We start from the raw sequence: 14,982 nt of genomic DNA, 5'->3' as shown, positions 1-14,982 counted from the left end.
CAGCAGCCCCCACTACTGCACTACTGCCACCCACCCTGTCTCCCCTCTCTGACACCTCAGTGCTGCATGGGGACAAGATTACCCACATAGACACTGCCTCCAGCAGCCCCCACTACTGCACTACTGCCACCCACCCTGTCTCCCCCCTCTGACACCTCAGCACTGCATGGGGACAAGATTACCCACATATACACTGCCTCCAGCAGCCCCCGCTACTGCACTACTGCCACCCACCCTGTCTCCCCCCTCTGACACCTCAGTGCTGCATGGGGACAAGGTTACCCACATAGACACTGTCTCCAGCAGCCCCCAGTACTGCACTACTGCCCCACCGTCCTGTCTCCCCACTCTGACACCTCAGCTCTGCATGGGGATAAGATTACCCACATATACACTGCCTCCAGCAGCCCCCACTACTGCACTACTGCCACCCACCCTGTCTCCCCCCTCTGACACCTCAGTGCTGCATGGGGACAAGATTACCCACATATACACTGCCTCCAGCAGCCCCCGCTACTGCACTACTGCCACCCACCCTGTCTCCCCCCTCTGACACCTCAGTGCTGCATGGGGACAAGATTACCCACATAGACACTGCCTCCAGCAGCCCCCACTACTGCACTACTGCCACCCACCCTGTCTCCCCCCTCTGACACCTCAGTGCTGCATGGGGACAAGATTACCCACATATACACTGCCTCTGGCAGACCCCACTACTGCCACCCACCCTGTCTCCCCCCTCTGACACCTCAGCTCTGCATGGGGATAAGATTACCCACATATACACTGCCTCCAGCAGCCCCCACTACTGCACTACTGCCACCCACCCTGTCTCCCCCCTCTGACACCTCAGTGCTGCATGGGGACAAGATTACCCACATAGACACTGCCTCCAGCAGCCCCCACTACTGCACTACTGCCACCCACCCTGTCTCCCCCCTCTGACACCTCAGCGCTGCATGGGGACAAGATTACCCACATAGACACTGCCTCCAGCAGCCCCCACTACTGCACTACTGCCACCCACCCTGTCTCCCCCCTCTGACACCTCAGCGCTGCATGGGGACAAGATTACCCACATAGACACTGCCACCAGCAGCCCCCACTACTGCACTACTGCCACCCACCCTGTCTCCCCCCTCTGACACCTCAGCGCTGCATGGGGACAAGATTACCCACATAAACACTGCCTCCAGCAGCCCCCACTACTGCACTACTGCCACCCACCCTGTCTCCCCCCTCTGACACCTCAGTGCTGCATGGGGACAAGATTACCCACATATACACTGCCTCCAGCACCCCCGCTACTGCACTACTGCCACCACCCTGTCTCCCCCCTCTGACACCTCAGTGCTGCATGGGGACAAGATTACCCACATAGACACTGCCTCCAGCAGCCCCCGCTAGTGCACTACTGCCACCCACCCTGTCTCCCCCCTCTGACACCTCAGTGCTGCATGGGGACAAGAATACCCACATATACACTGCCTCCAGCAGCTCCCGCTACTTCCACCCACCCTGTCTCCCCCCTCTGACACCTCAGCGCTGCATGGGGACAAGATTACCCACATATACACTGCCTCCAGCAGCCCCCGCTACTGCACTACTGCCACCCACCCTGTCTCCCCCCTCTGACACCTCAGCGCTGCATGGGGACAAGATTACCCACATATACACTGCCTCCAGCAGCCCCCACTACTGCACTACTGCCACCCACCCTGTCTCCCCCCTCTGACACCTCAGCGCTGCATGGGGACAAGATTACCCACATAGACACTGCCTCCAGCAGCCCCCACTACTGCACTACTGCCACCCACCCTGTCTCCCCACTCTGACACCTCAGTGCTGCATGGGGACAAGATTACCCACATAGACACTGCCTCCAGCAGCCCCCACTACTGCACTACTGCCACCCACCCTGTCTCCCCCCTCTGACACCTCAGCACTGCATGGGGACAAGATTACCCACATATACACTGCCTCCAGCAGCCCCCGCTACTGCACTACTGCCACCCACCCTGTCTCCCCCCTCTGACACCTCAGTGCTGCATGGGGACAAGATTACCCACATAGACACTACCACCAGCAGCCCCCACTACTGCACTACTGCCACCCACCCTGTCTCCCCCCTCTGACACCTCAGCACTGCATGGGGACAAGATTACCCACATATACACTGCCTCCAGCAGCCCCCGCTACTGCACTACTGCCACCCACCCTGTCTCCCCCTCTGACACCTCAGCACTGCATGGGGACAAGATTACCCACATATACACTGCCTCCAGCAGCCCCCACTACTGCACTACTGCCACCCACCCTGTCTCCCCCCTCTGACACCTCAGCACTGCATGGGGACAAGATTACCCACATAGACACTACCACCAGCAGCCCCCACTACTGCACTACTGCCACCCACCCTGTCTCCCCCCTCTGACACCTCAGTGCTGCATGGGGACAAGATTACCCACATAGACACTGCCTCCAGCAGCCCCCACTACTGCACTACTGCCACCCACCCTGTCTCCCCCCTCTGACACCTCAGTGCTGCATGGGGACAAGATTACCCACATAGACACTGCCTCTGGCAGACCCCACTACTGCCACCCACCCTGTCTCCCCCCTCTGACACCTCAGCACTGCATGGGGACAAGATTACCCACATAAACACTGCCTCCAGCAGCCCCCACTACTGCACTACTGCCACCCACCCTGTCCCCCCCCTCTGACACCTCAGAGCTGCATGGGGACAAGGTTACCCACATATACACTGCCTCCAGCAGCCCCCACTACTGCACTACTGCCACCCACCCTGTCTCCCCCCTCTGACACCTCAGTGCTGCATGGGGACAATATTACCCACATATACACTGCCTCCAGCAGCCCCCAGTACTGCACTACTGCCACCCACCCTGTCTCCCCCCTCTGACACCTCAGTGCTGCATGGGGACAAGATTACCCACATAGACACTGCCTCCAGCAGCCCCCACTACTGCACTACTGCCACCCACCCTGTCTCCCCCCTCTGACACCTCAGCGCTGCATGGGGACAAGATTACCCACATAAACACTGCCTCCAGCAGCCCCCACTACTGCACTACTGCCACCTACCCTGTCTCCCCCCTCTGACACCTCAGTGCTGCATGGGGACAAGATTACCCACATAGACACTGCCTCTGGCAGACCCCACTACTGCCACCCACCCTGTCTCCCCCCTCTGACACCTCAGCGCTGCATGGGGACAAGATTACCCACATAAACACTGCCTCTGGCAGACCCCACTACTGCACTACTGCCACCCACCCTGTCTCCCCCCTCTGACACCTCAGTACTGCATGGGGACAAGATTACCCACATATACACTGCCTCCAGCAGCCCCCACTACTGCACTACTGCCACCCACCCTGTCTCCCCCCTCTGACACCTCAGTGCTGCATGGGGACAAGATTACCCACATAGACACTGCCTCCAGCAGCCCCCACTACTGCACTACTGCCACCCACCCTGTCTCCCCCCTCTGACACCTCAGCACTGCATGGGGACAAGATTACCCACATATACACTGCCTCCAGCAGCCCCCACTACTGCACTACTGCCACCCACCCTGTCTCCCCCCTCTGACACCTCAGTGCTGCATGGGGACAAGAATACCCACATATACACTGCCTCCAGCAGCCCCCACTACTGCCACCCACCCTGTCTCCCCCCTCTGACACCTCAGTGCTGCATGGGAACAAGATTACCCACATATACACTGCCTCTTGCAGCCCCCACTACTGCACTACTGCCACCGACCCTGTCTCCCCCTCTGACACCTCAGTGCTGCATGGGGACAAGATTACCCACATAAACACTGCCTCTGGCAGACCCCACTACTGCACTACTGCCACCCACCCTGTCTCCCCCCTCTGACACCTCAGTGCTGCATGGGGACAAGATTACCCACATAAACACTGCCTCCAGCAGCCCCCACTACTGCACTACTGCCACCCACCCTGTCTCCCCCCTCTGACACCTCAGTGCTGCATGGGGACAAGATTACCCACATATACACTGCCTCCAGCAGCCCCCACTACTGCACTACTGCCACCCACCCTGTCTCCCCCTCTGACACCTCAGCATTGCATGGGGACAAGATTACCCACATAGACACTGCCTCCAGCAGCCCCCACTACTGCACTACTGCCACCCACCCTGTCTCCCCCCTCTGACACCTCAGTGCTGCATGGGGACAAGATTACCCACATAGACACTGCCTCTGGCAGACCCACTACTGCCACCCACCCTGTCTCCCCCCTCTGACACCTCAGTGCTGCATGGGGACAAGATTACCCACATAGACACTGCCTCTGGCAGACCCCACTACTGCCACCCACCCTGTCTCCCCCCTCTGACACCTCAGCACTGCATGGGGACAAGATTACCCACATAAACACTGCCTCTGGCAGACCCCACTACTGCACTACTGCCACCCACCCTGTCTCCCCCCTCTGACACCTCAGTGCTGCATGGGGACAAGATTACCCACATATTCACTGCCTCCAGCAGCCCCCACTACTGCACTACTGCCACCCACCCTGTCTCCCCCCTCTGACACCTCAGTGCTGCATGGGGACAAGATTACCCACATATACACTGCCTCCAGCAGCCCCCACTACTGCACTACTGCCACCCACCCTGTCTCCCCCCTCTGACACCTCAGTGCTGCATGGGGACAAGATTACCCACATAGACACTGCCTCTGGCAGACCCCACTACTGCCACCCACCCTGTCTCCCCCCTCTGACACCTCAGTGCTGCATGGGGACAAGATTACCCACATATTCACTGCCTCCAGCAGCCCCCACTACTGCACTACTGCCACCCACCCTGTCTCCCCCCTCTGACACCTCAGTGCTGCATGGGGACAAGATTACCCACATATACACTGCCTCCAGCAGCCCCCACTACTGCACTACTGCCACCCACCCTGTCTCCCCCCTCTGACACCTCAGTGCTGCATGGGGACAAGATTACCCTCATAGACACTGCCTCTGGCAGACCCCACTACTGCCACCCACCCTGTCTCCCCCCTCTGACACCTCAGTGCTGCATGGGGACAAGATTACCCACATAGACACTGCCTCCAGCAGCCCCCACTACTGCACTACTGCCACCCACCCTGTCTCCCCCCTCTGACACCTCAGTGCTGCATGGGGACAAGATTACCCACATATACACTGCCTCCAGCAGCCCCCACTACTGCACTACTGCCATCCACCCTGTCTTCCCCCTCTGACACCTCAGCGCTGCATGGGGACAAGGTTACCCACATAGACACGCCTCCAACAGCCCCCGCTACTGCACTACTGCCACCCACCCTGTCTCCCCCCTCTGACACCTCAGTGCTGCATGGGGACAAGATTACCCACATATATACTGCCTCCAGCAGCCCCCGCTACTGCCACCCACCCTGTCTCCCCCCTCTGATACCTCAGTGCTGCATGGGGACAAGATTACCCACATATACACTGCCTCCAGCAGCCCCCGCTACTGCACTACTGCCACCCACCCTGTCTCCCCCCTCTGACACCTCAGTGCTGCATGGGGACAAGATTACCCACATAGACACTGCCTCTGGCAGACCCCACTACTGCCACCCACCCTGTCTCCCCCCTCTGACACCTCAGTGCTGCATGGGGACAAGATTACCCACATAGACACTGCCTCCAGCAGCCCCCACTACTGCACTACTGCCACCCACCCTGTCTCCCCCCTCTGACACCTCAGTGCTGCATGGGGACAAGATTACCCACATATACACTGCCTCCAGCAGCCCCCGCTACTGCCACCCACCCTGTCTCCCCCCTCTGACACCTCAGTGCTGCATGGGGACAAGATTACCCACATAGACACTGCCTCTGGCAGACCCCACTACTGCCACCCACCCTGTCTCCCCCCTCTGACACCTCAGCGCTGCATGGGGACAAGATTACCCACATAAACACTGCCTCCAGCAGCCCCCAGTACTGCACTACTGCCACCCACCCTGTCTCCCCCCTCTGACACCTCAGCGCTGCATGGGGACAAGAATACCCACATAGACACTGCCACTGGCAGCCCCCACTACTGCACTACTGCCACCCACCCTGTCTCCCCCCTCTGACACCTCAGTGCTGCATGGGGACAAGATTACCCACATATACACTGCCTCCAGCAGCCCCCACTACTGCACTACTGCCACCCACCCTGTCTCCCCCCTCTGACACCTCAGTGCTGCATGGGGACAATATTACCCACATATACACTGCCTCCAGCAGCCCCCAGTACTGCACTACTGCCACCCACCCTGTCTCCCCCTCTGACACCTCAGCGCTGTATGGGGACAAGATTACCCACATATACACTGCCTCCAGCAGCCCCCACTACTGCACTACTGCCACCTACCCTGTCTCCCCCCTCTGACACCTCAGTGCTGCATGGGGACAAGATTACCCACATATACACTGCCTCCAGCAGCCCCCACTACTGCACTACTGCCACCCACCCTGTCTCCCCCCTCTGACACCTCAGTGCTGCATGGGGACAAGATTACCCACATATACACTGCCTCCAGCAGCCCCCACTACTGCACTACTGCCACCCACCCTGTCTCCCCCCTCTGACACCTCAGTGCTGCATGGGGACAAGATTACCCACATAGACACTGCCTCTGGCAGACCCACTACTGCCACCCACCCTGTCTCCCCCCTCTGACACCTCAGTGCTGCATGGGGACAAGATTACCCACATATACACTGCCTCCAGCAGCCCCCACTACTGCACTACTGCCACCCACCCTGTCTCCCCCCTCTGACACCTCAGTGCTGCATGGGGACAAGATTACCCACATAGACACTGCCTCTGGCAGACCCACTACTGCCACCCACCCTGTCTCCCCCCTCTGACACCTCAGCTCTGCATGGGGATAAGATTACCCACATATACACTGCCTCCAGCAGCCCCCACTACTGCACTACTGCCACCCACCCTGTCTCCCCCCTCTGACACCTCAGTGCTGCATGGGGACAAGATTACCCACATATACACTGCCTCCAGCAGCCCCCGCTACTGCACTACTGCCACCCACCCTGTCTCCCCCCTCTGACACCTCAGTGCTGCATGGGGACAAGATTACCCACATAAACACTGCCTCCAGCAGCCCCCACTACTGCACTACTGCCACCCACCCTGTCTCCCCCCTCTGACACCTCAGTGCTGCATGGGGACAAGATTACCCACATAGACACTGCCACTGGCAGCCCCCACTACTGCACTACTGCCACCCACCCTGTCTCCCCCCTCTGACACCTCAGTGCTGCATGGGGACAATATTACCCACATATACACTGCCTCCAGCAGCCCCCGCTACTGCACTACTGCCACCCACCCTGTCTCCCCCCTCTGACACCTCAGTGCTGCATGGGGACAATATTACCCACATATACACTGCCTCCAGCAGCCCCCGCTACTGCCACCCACCCTGTCTCCCCCCTCTGACACCTCAGTGCTGCATGGGGACAAGATTACCCACATAGACACTGCCACTGGCAGCCCCCACTACTGCACTACTGCCACCCACCCTGTCTCCCCCCTCTGACACCTCAGTGCTGCATGGGGACAAGATTACCCACATATACACTGCCTCCAGCAGCCCCCGCTACTGACACCCACCCTGTCTCCCCCCTCTGACACCTCAGTGCTGCATGGGGACAAGATTACCCACATATACACTGCCTCCAGCAGCCCCCAGTACTGCACTACTGCCACCCACCCTGTCTCCCCCCTCTGACACCTCAGCGCTGCATGGGGACAAGATTACCCACATAGACACTGCCACCAGCAGCCCCCACTACTGCACTACTGCCACCCACCCTGTCTCCCCCCTCTGACACCTCAGTGCTGCATGGGGACAAGATTACCCACATATACACTGCCTCCAGCAGCCCCCACTACTGCACTACTGCCACCCACCCTGTCTCCCCCCTCTGACACCTCAGTGCTGCATGGGGACAATATTACCCACATAGACACTGCCTCCAGCAGCCCCCACTACTGCACTACTGCCACCCACACTGTCTCCCCCCTCTGACACCTCAGTGCTGCATGGGGACAAGATTACCCACATATACACTGCCTCCAGCAGCCCCCACTACTGCACTACTGCCACCTACCCTGTCTCCCCCCTCTGACACCTCAGCGCTGCATGGGGACAAGGTTACCCACATATACACTGCCTCTGGCAGACCCCACTACTGCACTTATAGAGAGAGAGTAAAAAACGGATGCGCAAGGTAGCAGGGAAAATTATGTGAACAGAGAGCCGACGTGTAAAATGAAAAGGGGTTTATTTAAATAAAGAATTAAAACATATGTAAACACAGGTAATTAATAATATAAAAACCTAATTTGATACCAAAAAATCATAGTATTAATAGGCACCCTGACGGTATGAAAATGTATTATTATCCTTTATTTATATGGCGCCACAAGGGTTCCGCAGCGCCCAATTACAGAGTACATAAACAAATAATCAGCACATGAGGGAAGAGGGCCCTGCTCGTGAGAGCTTACATTCTAAAGGGGAGGGGTAGACAGACAGGGGTGACACATATGGGGTACATAGAGGACGTGGAACAGAGGGTTAGGATGAGATTTGGCTGAGTTTGGTGAAGAAGTGGGTCTTGAGAGCCCATTTGAAGTTTTGTAGAGAGGTGGAGAGTCTGAGGGGGAGAGGTTGGCTATTCCAGAGATAGGAAGCAGCACGTGAAAAATCTTGGAGGTAGGAGTGGGAGGAAGTAATCCGTAGGCAGGAGAGTCGGAATAAAATCTGTTTAACCAATGATGGTAACTATATAGCAGCAGAAGGAAACAATGATGGTAACTATATATCAGCAGAAGGAAACAATGATGGTAACTATATATCAGCAGAAGGAAACAATGATGGTAACTATATAGCAGCAGAAGGAAACAATGATGGTAACTATATATCAGCAGAAGGAAACAATGATGGTAACTATATAGCAGCAGAAGGAAACAATGATGGTAACTATATAGCAGCAGAAGGAAACAATGATGGTAACTATATATCAGCAGAAGGAAACAATGATGGTAACTATATAGCAGCAGAAGGAAACAATGATGGTAACTATATAGCAGCAGAAGGAAACAATGATGGTAACTATATAGCAGCAGAAGGAAACAATGATGGTAACTATATAGCAGCAGAAGGAAACAATGATGGTAACTATATAGCAGCAGAAGGAAACAATGATGGTAACTATATAGCAGCAGAAGGAAACAATGATGGTAACTATATAGCAGCAGAAGGAAACAATGATGGTAACTATATATCAGCAGAAGGAAACAATGATGGTAACTATATAGCAGCAGAAGGAAACAATGATGGTAACTATATATCAGCAGAAGGAAACAATGATGGTAACTATATATCAGCAGAAGGAAACAATGATGGTAACTATATAGCAGCAGAAGGAAACAATGATGGTAACTATATAGCAGCAGAAGGAAACAATGATGGTAACTATATAGCAGCAGAAGGAAACAATGATGGTAACTATATAGCAGCAGAAGGAAACAATGATGGTAACTATATAGCAGCAGAAGGAAACAATGATGGTAACTATATATCAGCAGAAGGAAACAATGATGGTAACTATATAGCAGTAGAAGGAAACAATGATGGTAACTATATATCAGCAGAAGGAAACAATGATGGTAACTATATAGCAGCAGAAGGAAACAATGATGGTAACTATATAGCAGCAGAAGGAAACAATGATGGTAACTATATATCAGCAGAAGGAAACAATGATGGTAACTATATATCAGCAGAAGGAAACAATGATGGTAACTATATATCAGCAGAAGGAAACAATGATGGTAACTATATATCAGCAGAAGGAAACAATGATGGTAACTATATATCAGCAGAAGGAAACAATGATGGTAACTATATAGCAGCAGAAGGAAACAATGATGGTAACTATATATCAGCAGAAGGAAACAATGATGGTAACTATATATCAGCAGAAGGAAACAATGATGGTAACTATATAGCAGCAGAAGGAAACAATGATGGTAACTATATAGCAGCAGAAGGAAACAATGATGGTAACTATATAGCAGCAGAAGGAAACAATGATGGTAACTATATAGCAGCAGAAGGAAACAATGATGGTAACTATATAGCAGCAGAAGGAAACAATGATGGTAACTATATAGCAGCAGAAGGAAACAATGATGGTAACTATATAGCAGCAGAAGGAAACAATGATGGTAACTATATAGCAGCAGAAGGAAACAATGATGGTAACTATATAGCAGCAGAAGGAAACAATGATGGTAACTATATAGCAGCAGAAGGAAACAATGATGGTAACTATATAGCAGCAGAAGGAAACAATGATGGTAACTATATAGCAGCAGAAGGAAACAATGATGGTAACTATATAGCAGCAGAAGGAAACAATGATGGTAACTATATAGCAGCAGAAGGAAACAATGATGGTAACTATATAGCAGTAGAAGGAAACAATGATGGTAACTATATAGCAGCAGAAGGAAACAATGATGGTAACTATATATCAGCAGAAGGAAACAATGATGGTAACTATATATCAGCAGAAGGAAACAATGATGGTAACTATATATAGCAGCAGAAGGAAACAATGATGGTAACTATATATCAGCAGAAGGAAACAATGATGGTAACTATATATCAGCAGAAGGAAACAATGATGGTAACTATATATCAGCAGAAGGAAACAATGATGGTAACTATATATCAGCAGAAGGAAACAATGATGGTAACTATATAGCAGCAGAAGGAAACAATGATGGTAACTATATAGCAGCAGAAGGAAACAATGATGGTAACTATATATCAGCAGAAGGAAACAATGATGGTAACTATATAGCAGTAGAAGGAAACAATGATGGTAACTATATATCAGCAGAAGGAAACAATGATGGTAACTATATAGCAGCAGAAGGAAACAATGATGGTAACTATATAGCAGCAGAAGGAAACAATGATGGTAACTATATAGCAGTAGAAGGAAACAATGATGGTAACTATATATCAGCAGAAGGAAACAATGATGGTAACTATATAGCAGCAGAAGGAAACAATGATGGTAACTATATAGCAGCAGAAGGAAACAATGATGGTAACTATATAGCAGCAGAAGGAAACAATGATGGTAACTATATAGCAGCAGAAGGAAACAATGATGGTAACTATATATCAGCAGAAGGAAACAATGATGGTAACTATATAGCAGCAGAAGGAAACAATGATGGTAACTATATAGCAGCAGAAGGAAACAATGATGGTAACTATATATCAGCAGAAGGAAACAATGATGGTAACTATATATCAGCAGAAGGAAACAATGATGGTAACTATATAGCAGCAGAAGGAAACAATGATGGTAACTATATATCAGCAGAAGGAAACAATGATGGTAACTATATAGCAGCAGAAGGAAACAATGATGGTAACTATATAGCAGCAGAAGGAAACAATGATGGTAACTATATAGCAGCAGAAGGAAACAATGATGGTAACTATATAGCAGCAGAAGGAAACAATGATGGTAACTATATAGCAGCAGAAGGAAACAATGATGGTAACTATATAGCAGCAGAAGGAAACAATGATGGTAACTATATAGCAGCAGAAGGAAACAATGATGGTAACTATATAGCAGCAGAAGGAAACAATGATGGTAACTATATAGCAGCAGAAGGAAACAATGATGGTAACTATATAGCAGCAGAAGGAAACAATGATGGTAACTATATAGCAGCAGAAGGAAACAATGATGGTAACTATATATCAGCAGAAGGAAACAATGATGGTAACTATATATCAGCAGAAGGAAACAATGATGGTAACTATATAGCAGCAGAAGGAAACAATGATGGTAACTATATATCAGCAGAAGGAAACAATGATGGTAACTATATATCAGCAGAAGGAAACAATGATGGTAACTATATATCAGCAGAAGGAAACAATGATGGTAACTATATAGCAGTAGAAGGAAACAATGATGGTAACTATATATCAGCAGAAGGAAACAATGATGGTAACTATATATCAGCAGAAGGAAACAATGATGGTAACTATATAGCAGCAGAAGGAAACAATGATGGTAACTATATAGCAGCAGAAGGAAACAATGATGGTAACTATATATCAGCAGAAGGAAACAATGATGGTAACTATATATCAGCAGAAGGAAACAATGATGGTAACTATATAGCAGTAGAAGGAAACAATGATGGTAACTATATAGCAGTAGAAGGAAACAATGATGGTAACTATATAGCAGCAGAAGGAAACAATGATGGTAACTATATATCAGCAGAAGGAAACAATGATGGTAACTATATATCAGCAGAAGGAAACAATGATGGTAACTATATAGCAGCAGAAGGAAACAATGATGGTAACTATATAGCAGCAGAAGGAAACAATGATGGTAACTATATATCAGCAGAAGGAAACAATGATGGTAACTATATATCAGCAGAAGGAAACAATGATGGTAACTATATATCAGCAGAAGGAAACAATGATGGTAACTATATAGCAGCAGAAGGAAACAATGATGGTAACTATATAGCAGCAGAAGGAAACAATGATGGTAACTATATAGCAGCAGAAGGAAACAATGATGGTAACTATATAGCAGTAGAAGGAAACAATGATGGTAACTATATATCAGCAGAAGGAAACAATGATGGTAACTATATATCAGCAGAAGGAAACAATGATGGTAACTATATATCAGCAGAAGGAAACAATGATGGTAACTATATATCAGCAGAAGGAAACAATGATGGTAACTATATAGCAGTAGAAGGAAACAATGATGGTAACTATATAGCAGTAGAAGGAAACAATGATGGTAACTATATAGCAGCAGAAGGAAACAATGATGGTAACTATATATCAGCAGAAGGAAACAATGATGGTAACTATATATCAGCAGAAGGAAACAATGATGGTAACTATATAGCAGCAGAAGGAAACAATGATGGTAACTATATAGCAGCAGAAGGAAACAATGATGGTAACTATATATCAGCAGAAGGAAACAATGATGGTAACTATATATCAGCAGAAGGAAACAATGATGGTAACTATATATCAGCAGAAGGAAACAATGATGGTAACTATATAGCAGCAGAAGGAAACAATGATGGTAACTATATAGCAGCAGAAGGAAACAATGATGGTAACTATATAGCAGCAGAAGGAAACAATGATGGTAACTATATAGCAGTAGAAGGAAACAATGATGGTAACTATATATCAGCAGAAGGAAACAATGATGGTAACTATATATCAGCAGAAGGAAACAATGATGGTAACTATATAGCAGCAGAAGGAAACAATGATGGTAACTATATAGCAGCAGAAGGAAACAATGATGGTAACTATATAGCAGTAGAAGGAAACAATGATGGTAACTATATAGCAGCAGAAGGAAACAATGATGGTAACTATATAGCAGCAGAAGGAAACAATGATGGTAACTATATAGCAGTAGAAGGAAACAATGATGGTAACTATATAGCAGCAGAAGGAAACAATGATGGTAACTATATAGCAGCAGAAGGAAACAATGATGGTAACTATATAGCAGCAGAAGGAAACAATGATGGTAACTATATAGCAGTAGAAGGAAACAATGATGGTAACTATATAGCAGCAGAAGGAAACAATGATGGTAACTATATATCAGCAGAAGGAAACAATGATGGTAACTATATAGCAGCAGAAGGAAACAATGATGGTAACTATATAGCAGTAGAAGGAAACAATGATGGTAACTATATAGCAGCAGAAGGAAACAATGATGGTAACTATATAGCAGCAGAAGGAAACAATGATGGTAACTATATAGCAGTAGAAGGAAACAATGATGGTAACTATATAGCAGCAGAAGGAAACAATGATGGTAACTATATATCAGCAGAAGGAAACAATGATGGTAACTATATATCAGCAGAAGGAAACAATGATGGTAACTATATAGCAGCAGAAGGAAACAATGATGGTAACTATATATCAGCAGAAGGAAACAATGATGGTAACTATATATCAGCAGAAGGAAACAATGATGGTAACTATATAGCAGCAGAAGGAAACAATGATGGTAACTATATATCAGCAGAAGGAAACAATGATGGTAACTATATAGCAGCAGAAGGAAACAATGATGGTAACTATATATCAGCAGAAGGAAACAATGATGGTAACTATATAGCAGCAGAAGGAAACAATGATGGTAACTATATATCAGCAGAAGGAAACAATGATGGTAACTATATATCAGCAGAAGGAAACAATGATGGTAACTATATAGCAGCAGAAGGAAACAATGATGGTAACTATATAGCAGCAGAAGGAAACAATGATGGTAACTATATATCAGCAGAAGGAAACAATGATGGTAACTATATATCAGCAGAAGGAAACAATGATGGTAACTATATAGCAGCAGAAGGAAACAATGATGGTAACTATATAGCAGCAGAAGGAAACAATGATGGTAACTATATATCAGCAGAAGGAAACAATGATGGTAACTATATAGCAGCAGAAGGAAACAATGATGGTAACTATATAGCAGCAGAAGGAAACAATGATGGTAACTATATATCAGCAGAAGGAAACAATGATGGTAACTATATAGCAGCAGAAGGAAACAATGATGGTAACTATATAGCAGCAGAAGGAAACAATGATGGTAACTATATATCAGCAGAAGGAAACAATGATGGTAACTATATATCAGCAGAAGGAAACAATGATGGTAACTATATATCAGCAGAAGGAAACAATGATGGTAACTATATAGCAGCAGAAGGAAACAATGATGGTAACTATATAGCAGTAGAAGGAAACAATGATGGTAACTACATAGC

This window comes from Pseudophryne corroboree (assembly GCF_028390025.1).
Source record: "Pseudophryne corroboree isolate aPseCor3 chromosome 3 unlocalized genomic scaffold, aPseCor3.hap2 SUPER_3_unloc_20, whole genome shotgun sequence".
In the NCBI taxonomy this organism is placed as follows: Eukaryota; Metazoa; Chordata; class Amphibia; order Anura; family Myobatrachidae; genus Pseudophryne; species Pseudophryne corroboree.
The sequence above is the reverse complement of the archived record's forward strand: the minus strand, read 5'-3'. Positions refer to the sequence as shown.